Source organism: Vombatus ursinus, unplaced genomic scaffold (genome assembly GCF_900497805.2).
Source record: "Vombatus ursinus unplaced genomic scaffold, bare-nosed wombat genome assembly UNPS02014893.1, whole genome shotgun sequence".
Lineage (NCBI taxonomy): Eukaryota > Metazoa > Chordata > Mammalia > Diprotodontia > Vombatidae > Vombatus > Vombatus ursinus.
The window spans coordinates 6,531,707-6,541,990 of NW_020954671.1; the positions used below are offsets into that span (position 1 = coordinate 6,531,707).

At 32.7% G+C, this 10,284-nt stretch overlaps 1 pseudogene; it reads left to right on the forward strand.

Moving 5' to 3' along the window:
* The window catches only part of LOC114028609, a 37,156-nt pseudogene extending 28,586 nt beyond the window's left edge, over positions 1 to 8,570 (forward strand).
* The last annotated feature ends 1,714 nt before the right edge of the window (positions 8,571 to 10,284 follow it).

Below are 10,284 nucleotides of genomic sequence, written 5' to 3' on the forward strand. Positions count from 1 at the left end.
TCTTTCTTTCTTTCTTTCTTTCTTTCTTTCTTTCTTTCTTTCTTTCTCTCTCTCTCTCTCTCTCTTTCTTTCTTTCTCTCTTTTTTTCTGGAGGCAATTGGAGTTAAGTGACTTGCCCAGTGTTACACAGCTAGTGAGTGTTTAAGGTCAGATTTGAACTCAGGTCCTCCTGACTCCAGGGCCAGTGTTCTGCCTCTGCATTCAGTTTCAATTAAAATAATTTAGGGAAAAACATGTTCAGTGACTTAGATGGCTCTGTACAGTTTACAAGGACATTTATAGATACATCATGAACCCAGAAGCTGGACAAAAATTTTGAAATACATACATAGGAGAGAAGAAAAATTTTGAAAGTTAAATGCATTTGAAAAATGAAAAAATTTGAAAAGGAGGCAGTGATGATAAAGTACTAATTTCAGGTAATAAGGAGAGAAGAAACAAATGTTTCTTTAGAACCCCACTGTCTTCACAAGAGGGAGTAAAGTAAGAAAAACACAGGTGGTGGTTTTGTTCCATATTATAGGTTTTAAGAGAGGAAAGAGGAGGGGGAAGGGAAATACTATCAAAGAAATGCAGAAGGAAAGTTGGAGGAAAATTTTGTTTTAACATAATCAGAGTGATCAAGAGGAATATACAAACTTGAACCTCACTCTTATCTGAACCAAGCAAAAGAAGGTTGAACAAACAAACAAAAAGAGTAAATTCAGCAGTGAAACAAGTAGGAACAAGGAAACAGGAGATCTGGGTTTAAGAGGAATGGTAGAACCAGGAAGGGAATGATCATAAAAGCAAAACAGTGTTTAATTTCAAAGGGTTGATCATAAAGGAGTTTCAAAAGAAAAGTATAAGAACAAGTAATCAGAATCTGGACTAGGCTAAGAGAGGAAGGATAAAGAAGTAGGATCAAATCCATTCAATTACAGATTTCTACTGTTAATTCCATTACTTTTCTTTCACCATCTGTGTAAAAACAGAAAAGAAGGTTTTTTCAAAGGTGTAAATATGTTAAATATACAATTTATATATTATATAATTAAATATAATATAACACATAATAAAAATAATTACATATAATATATTGTATAATCTTTAAATAAAATATATGATTAATAAACATGAATATGAATGGTATGGACTTGCTCATAAAATGGAGGAGAGTAGCAGAATAAATTTGAAAGCATAATACAACAAAAAGTTTCATGCAAAGTTAAAATGAAAGGTTGGAGCAGAATATTATGCTTCCATAGAATTTTAAAAACTAGGAGTAGCAATCACGATCTCAGACAACAGTAAAAGTAGACATAGTTAAAAGACATGAGCAAGAAAACTACATTATGTTTAAAGGAACCATAAATGATGACATAATATCAGTATTTAACATATACACACCAAATCAAACAGATCTAAGCACTTAAAGGAAAAGCTAATTAAATTACAAATGGAAATTGAAAATAAAACTATAATAGTTGGGGACCCAATGTGCCCCTTTCAGATATAGATAAATCTAATTTTAAAAAATCAAGAAAAAGAGTAAAGAAGTGAATAGAATTCTTAAAGAATTAGATATGATAGGTCTCTGGTGACTGGCGAAAGGGAATAGAAAGAAATATATTTATTTCTCATCACTTTTTAGTACCTTTACAAAAATTCCCCATATGAAAGTGCATAAAAGCTTCATAAAAATTGAGAAAAGCAGAAACACTAAATACATCGTTCTTTACTGGCTACAACATAATAAAAATTATAATCAATAAAAGTAATTTAAAGAAGATTCAAATTTAAATGGAAACTAGAGAATTGATGGAACAAAGAAAAAAATCATACAAATGATAGATAACTTCAAAGAAGAAAATTATAATAATGAGACAACACACCGAAATTTTTAAAGTGTAGCCAAACCAGTCCTGAGGGGAAAATTTATATCTCTTAACATATTCATCAATAAAAGTTGAAAAGCACAGATAAATGTATTGGCTATATAACTAAAGACACACACACATACACACACACAATAAAAATATAAAAAACAAAACTAAACTCTCCAAAATTAAAATTCTGAAAATCAAAAAAGAGATAAACAAAATTGAAAACAAAAATCATCAAATTGATAAAAAAATAATAAAATGGAGAAACCATTACTAATTTTGTTTAAAGGAGAGAGAAACCAACTAACAATAAATGAAGAAATAAAAATTATTAGAAATCATTTAATTACATACATTTAACAATATATAATTAATTATATATACAATTAATTTAATTAATTATATACAAATTATATATATACAATTTAATTATATAATTATATAGAATGGGTGAATATTTACAAAAACATAGCACACCAAGACCATTAAGAACAAAATGTAGGGAATTTACATAGCTCTAACTCAGAATATTGAATTGACCAAGCTATAAATAAATTCCCACAGGGAAAAAAGCCAGGACCTGTGGATTTACAATCAAATTCTAATTTTCAAAAAACAATTAACTTATATTTTATTTAAATTATTTGCAAAAATAGAGAGAGAAAGTATCTTATTAAACTCCTTCTATAAGATAAATATGGTCTTAAAACATAAACCCAGGAAAGATAAGTCAGACAAATAAAATTATTACAGACCAATATCCATAATGAATATGTTCATAAAAATATTGACTAAAATATCAGTAAAAAGGCCGAAGAAAACACAATAAAATGATTATACACTTTGGAAAGTTTGGTTTTAAGCCAGGAATTCAGGGATTCAATATAGTAAAACTATAAATGTAATAATATTAGTTACATTAATAACAAAAAGGGAAAATCACATGATTTAAAAGCTTTTATAAAGTACAAGACCTTTTAATGTTAAAAATGCTAGAAAATATAGGAATAAATGGACATTTCATTAATGTAGTAAACAGGATTCATCTAAAACCAATTACAAAACACTCTTTACAACCAAAAGCTAGAATAGTCTGTAATGGAGAAACACTTGAATCCTTTTCAATAAGATCAGGGATTAAATGAGGACATTCATTGTTACCAATGTTATTTGACATCATTCTAAAAATATTAATTATTATAATCATATAATAAAAAACTTGAGGGAATAAACTTATGCAAAAATGAACATTATATGTAATAGACATTATAAATTATGTATAATTATTATATCCTTAGTTTTTAGAGATAATGTGATAATTTACTTAGAGAACCTTAGAGATTAAAAAAAGGGAACAATTAGTAGTGTCATTTAAGTGGTAAAATAGAAAAAGGTCATAAGAATCATTAAACTTCTATTCATTACCATCAAAAATCAGAAAAAAATTTCCATTCATAATTATTACAGAATGTAGAAAATATCTGGGAGTCTGTTTACCAAGACACACACAGGTAGTATATGAACACATCCACAAAGCACTTTCATATAAATAAAGGAAGACTTAAATAATTAGAGAGGAATTAACTGCTCTAGCATAGGCTACACTAATATAATATATATTATATAGGTTAGTTTACATATTTAATGTCATACCAAGCAAACTGCCAAAGAATTACTATAGAAAACTAGACAAAATTCATCTGATGGAAAAGAAAGGTCAAGAATTTCAAGGGATAAAAATGTTTTAAAATGGGAAGGAACAGGGCCTAGAAATATCAGGTCTCAAACTATACCACAAAACAGTAATCATCAAAATAATTTGGTATAGGCTCAAAAATAGAAAAGTTGGTCAATGAAACAGGTTAGGTACAAATGAACCAGAAGCAATTGAATATAGCATGGAGCCTAATAATATCAAAGACTCTAACTACTGAAGTAAGGAATCACTATTCAGTAGAAACTGCTAGGAAATCTAGAAAGCAATCTGGCAGAAATTAAACTTAGATAAACATCTCATACCATATATCACAATAAACTCCAGATAGTTATGTTAGCTGGGTATAAAAGTTCAGATCACAAACACTATAAGAGGAGAATGGAAAGAGTTTTCCCCTATTATGGATGGTCAAAAAGTTATTGATCATACAAGGATAGGCAGGATCCCAGGAGATAAAATGAAAATATTTTACTACATAAATTGAAAAGGTTTTGCACAAATAAAATCACTGCAGTTAGAATTAGAAGGAAAACATTTAATTGGGGGAAATATTTTTAGCAAATTTCTCCAGTGAAATTCATATATCCAAGATATACAGAAAATTGATGCAAATAAGTAAGAATAATAGTAACCATTCTTTAATAATTAAATGGTCAAAGGATATAAATAGGCACTTTTCAAGTGAAGAATTTCAAACTATCAGTAACTATTTAGAGAAAGAGTCTCTAAATCCTTAATAATAAGAGAAATTAAAATTAAAATAACTCTGGGGTTCCACCTCAAACCCATCAGATTGGCAAAGATGACAAAAAAAGATAATGGAAATTGTTGAAGAGGCTGTGGAAGGATTGACACAGCAATGCACTATTGGTAGAGCTAAAAATTGGCCCAACCATTCTGGAGAACAATTCTGAACTATACTTAAAAATGTCATTAAATTGTGCATATCCAGTGGAAGGCATTCAGTGATTCCATTACTAGGCATGAACCATAAAGAGATCAAAGCCAGATGGAAAGGATTCATCTGTACAAAAAAATATTTATAGTACCACTTGTAGCACTTTTTGTTATGGAAACAAAAGAGATGAACATGAATTAAGGAATGGCTAAACATATAATGGAATGTTATTGTGCAAAAAGAAATCACAAAAGTAATATATTCAGTGAAATCTGGGAAGATTTGAAACAAAGTAAAGTGAGAAGAATCAAGGGGATTATACAATGATCACAACATTGTAAAGGAAAACTACTTGGAAAGATTTAAAAATTCTGATCCATTCAATGACCAGTCATGACTCAAGAAGACTAATGATGAAGCATATTTCCCACCTCCTAGTAAAGAAGTGAGGACTATAGGTATGGAATCAGATATGCATTTTCTGATACAGAATATCTTGTTTTACTTGACTATACTTATTTATTACAAGAAAGGATTTATGGAGAGGGTGAGTTGTAGGAAGAGTGGAAGGGTGATGATAATGATACCAAAAAAAAAAAAAGAAAGAAAGAAAGAAAGAAAGAAAGAAAGAAAGAAAAAATAGAAAAGAGTACCAAAAAAAAATTTTAAAATACACAAAAATGAGCACAAGGAAGTTCAGTAAGGGATATAAAAAAGAAGGGCAATGTTGTTACTGCCATGCTAAATATAAATTTCCCCCAAATAAACTGTGACTAATAAATTCATGATTTTATATATCATGCTCTTTTCTTATCCTTTGTACATAGAAATATATTTATTGATGCTTTTCTAGTTCATAATAAAATATTTTAGAAAAAGAGAGTAGATTAGATGGCCTATAAGGTACCATTCAACACTAAATCTATGAGCCTGTGATCCTATATAGAACAGTGCTTTACTTTTAGTCTAGGATCAATAAAAGCAATAAAGCCATTAAAAAATAAAGCTCAAGGTCTTTAGTCTTCCTCTACTCATTAACACCCCATCCTCATGTATCTGCTTTTCCTACTTCGTCGGAGGACACAATAAATTCAAAGTTAAGGCATTTGATAAAAATGCATAATAAGAAAAGTAGCAATAAACATTCTTTGCCAAACCCTACAGCGTGTTCTCCTTCGGTTGCTGCTTATGCCAGCAGTGGGAGAAATAGACAAGCCTAAAGATGTTTCATGAGGAAATACATGCATGGAAAATATGAAAGAACAAGTCATGCCTCTGATGTTGGACAACATGTTGTCTGGTGATGCTGGTTTCATGGGTTGTTCTTTGCTACCGATATCTTGGTTTTATTTCTTCATAACCACCAGTGAGCCACCTCAGCTTCAACTGGCTAGAGTGGATTAACTAGATCTCTTCCCTGTTAAGGACAGGCTGAGAATTTTTTTTTTTTTTGGCAATTGGGGTTAAGTGACTTGCCCAGGGTCACACAGCTAGTAAGTGTCAAGTGTTTGGTCTGAGACCAAATTTGAACTCGAGTCCTCCTGACTTCAGGGCCGGTGCTCTATCCACTATGCCACCTAGCTGCCCCTGGCTGAGAAATTTTTAGTTGAGAGCTTGAAGCCAAGGACTATGAACCATTATACTCAGACAAGAAAAGCCAAGTGATAACGACCCCAAAGCTGCTGTCATTTCTTTTATCCTCCCCCTCTCTGGGACTGAACTGAAATCCTTTGTAGCCAGGAAAATTAGGATTGGAAATTCCCAAAATCTTCTCTGAGTGTAAATGAATTTGAGCCAAAATCAAAACCAAGTGAAGGAGACCAGGTTTTTGTTCTCTGCCAACCAGGCTCACAGTTTTGCATTTATTATGTGACAGCAAATCCCTTTAGCTTTGGTGCTTTATTTGGCCCTTTGAAAAACTTCACTCTCTCCCTACATTCTCACCACAGTGAAAAACTTCTAGCCCCAGAAAATTACCCGGGGTATACCGAACATCTGTGGGCATCCACCATTTTAGCAGTATAAACCAACAATTAGCCTGATCACAGATCACCATGTCAGGTATTTAGTACAATGTACATGTGGGTAACTAATGCATGGCATTCATATAAAAGCTGCTTCCAGCTGGCATTGTTGCATGTGACCAGCATAACATATGGTACATAATTAATAGAATATATAACATGACCTGTAACAAATCAACAGCATTGCATACAGTAACCAAATATATATCACCTGCAGAAATACATTGCAATAATACATTCAAAACATTGCATATTTGCATATATACCAAGAAAGATTACAACATCAATAAAAGTATCGCTTAATACTTGCAACTAGGAATTGACTCATCAGTTCTCTGGTGGTTTAGATCTGATAATGGAATGAAATAAGACACAAAAGCAGATTTTCTTAACCATTCTTAGCCAGAGAAGGATATCTAATGAATTGTGTATTGAGAGTACTCATGGCTGTTTTATACTCAGGTGACGAAGAAGTTAGGCCATTAGCCTGAGCCAATCAAGTCTCAAGATTGGTTTCAAATTTTTTTAAGGAAAAGCTAGCATAACTTGCAAGGGTGTGAGGGTCATTCTGCCTTTCACTATTTCAAGACTCTGTGAGTGCCCTTTGCTCTCTTATTGTTTCAGTTCTTCCCACCTTATTCTTACACCAGGTGTCTGTTACCATGGCCTTATCAATGTATTACCTTAGCCTTTGTCAGGTAGCAATACTGAATTTCTTCCTCATATGAGTCATCATTCTCTGATCTTTTGCTCAGTTTGATAGATTTTCTGCAACTGGTAGTTAAATTCTTGTCAGAGTCAGCTTGCTGACTCTCCATTGTAATGAGTTACGGTAGAGTTCCTTCCTCTCCACTAAGGAGATCTATGCTAAGACTGTGTCCCAGAAAGTCAGCAAAACCCACTGATAGCCTATGCCCCCATGACCCCGAAGCCTACAGAGACCTTTGCTATAGGATCTTGGAATAATAAAGAAAATGGTATTTCACTATGGTGTATTAGAGATCTTGATAACTTGAGCTTTTATAAAGGGTTTGAAGGTGACCATTAGTTATAAAGTGACATCCAACACCATAGTGATATAAGAGACTTGCAAGTTTTTGACCAGGAAAGAATTGTAGCTGTTTCATCTACATCAGTGGTGTTAAACTCAAAGAAAAACAAAGGCCAATAAACTATACATAAGAATCCCTGTGGGCCACATATGGACTTAGAAAACCACATATTAAATATGACTTGTGCTTTATTTTATTTTTATGTGTTTTGTTAAATATTTCCTAATTATATTTTAATCTGGTTAGGTAGCACTTGGGAGTGTTATGGGGGCCACAAGGAGCTGTGGGCCTTGTGTTTGACACCTCTGGCAGGATATGAAACAATTTTTCTTCACCATCAAAATAGTGAGACTCTCTCAGAAAAGCAGAAATTGGCAAGAGACCATTACTACATTCATCCAGGCAGCCCATATGATGTACAAGTATTGTGTGCAACAGTCCATAAATTGTGACTTTCAGAGAAGATGGAAGAAAAAGTCTCTTCAGAACTGATTCTGAAGAAACTGTACGGACTATAGATAATGCCGGCAGCAGCATATTCTTTGCAGTGACCTTCCTTTTAGCTCCTGAGATTTTCACAGTGGATTCAATTGGACAGTTAAAGATAGGGCATTTCAGACAGCAGGCAAAGGAACCCTCTCAGATAATGTCACTGACTGGCGACAAGAGTTCCACCCCACTGTGTTGATAGACATTCCAATCAGCAACACGTTGTTTGTGATCAAGATGGAATGTTGAGTATTTGAGATGTTAGATACGGTAGCATGCCAGTGTCTCTACTTGTTCTGAAAATGAATACCTGTGTCATTGGAGTGCCTCCGTAGACCTTTGTGAAAAATCCTCATTTATTTTACCAATGTAGAAGTAGTACATTATTTAATACTAAAAGTAATCAGCTTAACATTATCCAGTTCTTGGCCCAGCACTGATCTTGCAAAAGACTGTACTGAGATCACTAGCTTACTGCCAAATAAGACATTGTCTGTGAATAATTCTGACATTTTAGGATCTTGACAACTTTTCTCATGAAAATATTGTGAATGTAAAGTCTCACCTCAGAATTTGATTTGCCTCTATTTTAACAGTATTGGCCTTTTGAATCAAAAATTATAAGTAAACTTTTCATTAGAAATTTTCATTTTTTAGTGTGTAATCATCAAAAATGAAAGGACAATTTTACAGTTTGACAGTTGGGCATGCCTGTTACTTAGCTGTAAGACTTGGTGTCTGAGTATAGAAAAATTTGAACATTCCAGACTGCTAAAGACATCTTTGAGCTGCTATTATACACTTCAAGAATTTCAAACTTCTTAAACTTAGGGATAGTCATTGTGCATTGCATTTTGCTAATGCTTAAGAAGCAATCAGGAAAATGGTTAAGTTGATTTTCTAAAGTTTTGGTATGTGAAAATTTTGCATGGTGAGAAGAATAATGATAGCAAGAGAGGGCAAAAAGATTATCCCTTGTGCTATCTTTTCCCTTATCAGCCCCAAAGACCTTGGTTGTTGGTGAGTTTGAACCAAACATTCAACAAATATTCATTAAAGGCTTACTATAGCAAAGGCACTAAGTTAAGCCCTGATACTAACAAGGCAACTCCAATAATAGAGGAATGTTTCTTTACAATGATGGTAAGCAAGCTGTCAGTTTCTTAGTTCTCTTAGTAGTCATTGTCAAGGGATCTCTTATTTTATCAATTCTTATTCATCCTTAATAATTTATTTCCTTCTACCCAAATTCTGTTCCCCTAAATTATTAAATGTGTTATATTTGCTTTCCCAGAAGAAAAAATGTTAATTGGAATAAATGGAATAAAGATTGTTTTCAAAGACTTTGAGTGTGAAATATCAACATTTTTAAAAATTGGGAAAATATTCTAATTTCCTTAATGATGCTTTTGAACTAAATATTTTCATATACCTAGACAAAAGAATTTATTTTTGGTTGAAAATTTAAAATTTTCTGATATGAAATCTTTTTGAAATTTTTTAAACTTCCAAACTTTGATTATAAATACTTTTCTAACAATACCTTAGTTAATTTAAAAGTTTTCTGATCCCTAGTTAGGTATATATGTGTATATGCTGGATAAAATAGTCACTAACCATTGAAAAGCAAGGTCACAGAAACACACAATTTAAAAGCTATAGGGGGCCTCAGAGGTAATCTGATCCAACCCCTACCTGAAAGGAATCCCTACTATAAGAAACCTAATAAGAAGACATCTAATTTCTGCTTGAAAGCTTCTAACAAGAGGGAAACCATCACTTCTCAAAGGCAGCCCGTTTCATTTTTAGATAGCTCTAATTTTTTGGAAATTTGGGTTTTTGTTGTTGATTTTACATTGAGCCTAAACTTGCCATTTGCATTCATTATTCATTGCTCCTGGTTCTACCCACTGAAGCCAAATGGAACACATCTGATTTCTCCTCCAGCTGACAGCCCTTCCAATATTTGAAAATAGCTACCACGTCCTCCATGAATCTTTTCTTCTCTTGGCTAAACAAGTCTCGTTCCTCCAAGTGATTTTCTTGTAACATGAACTCAAAGCACTTTACCGTTCTCTTTGTCCTACTCTGGATGCTCTCCAGTTTATTAATGTTCTTCTTTATGGCACTGAAAATTAAACACAATACTCCAGCTGTAGTCTAAAGAGCAGAGTGCAAAGGGACCATCACCCCAATATTCCTAGAAGCTGTGGCTCTCCTGATGTAACCCATGCTTGCA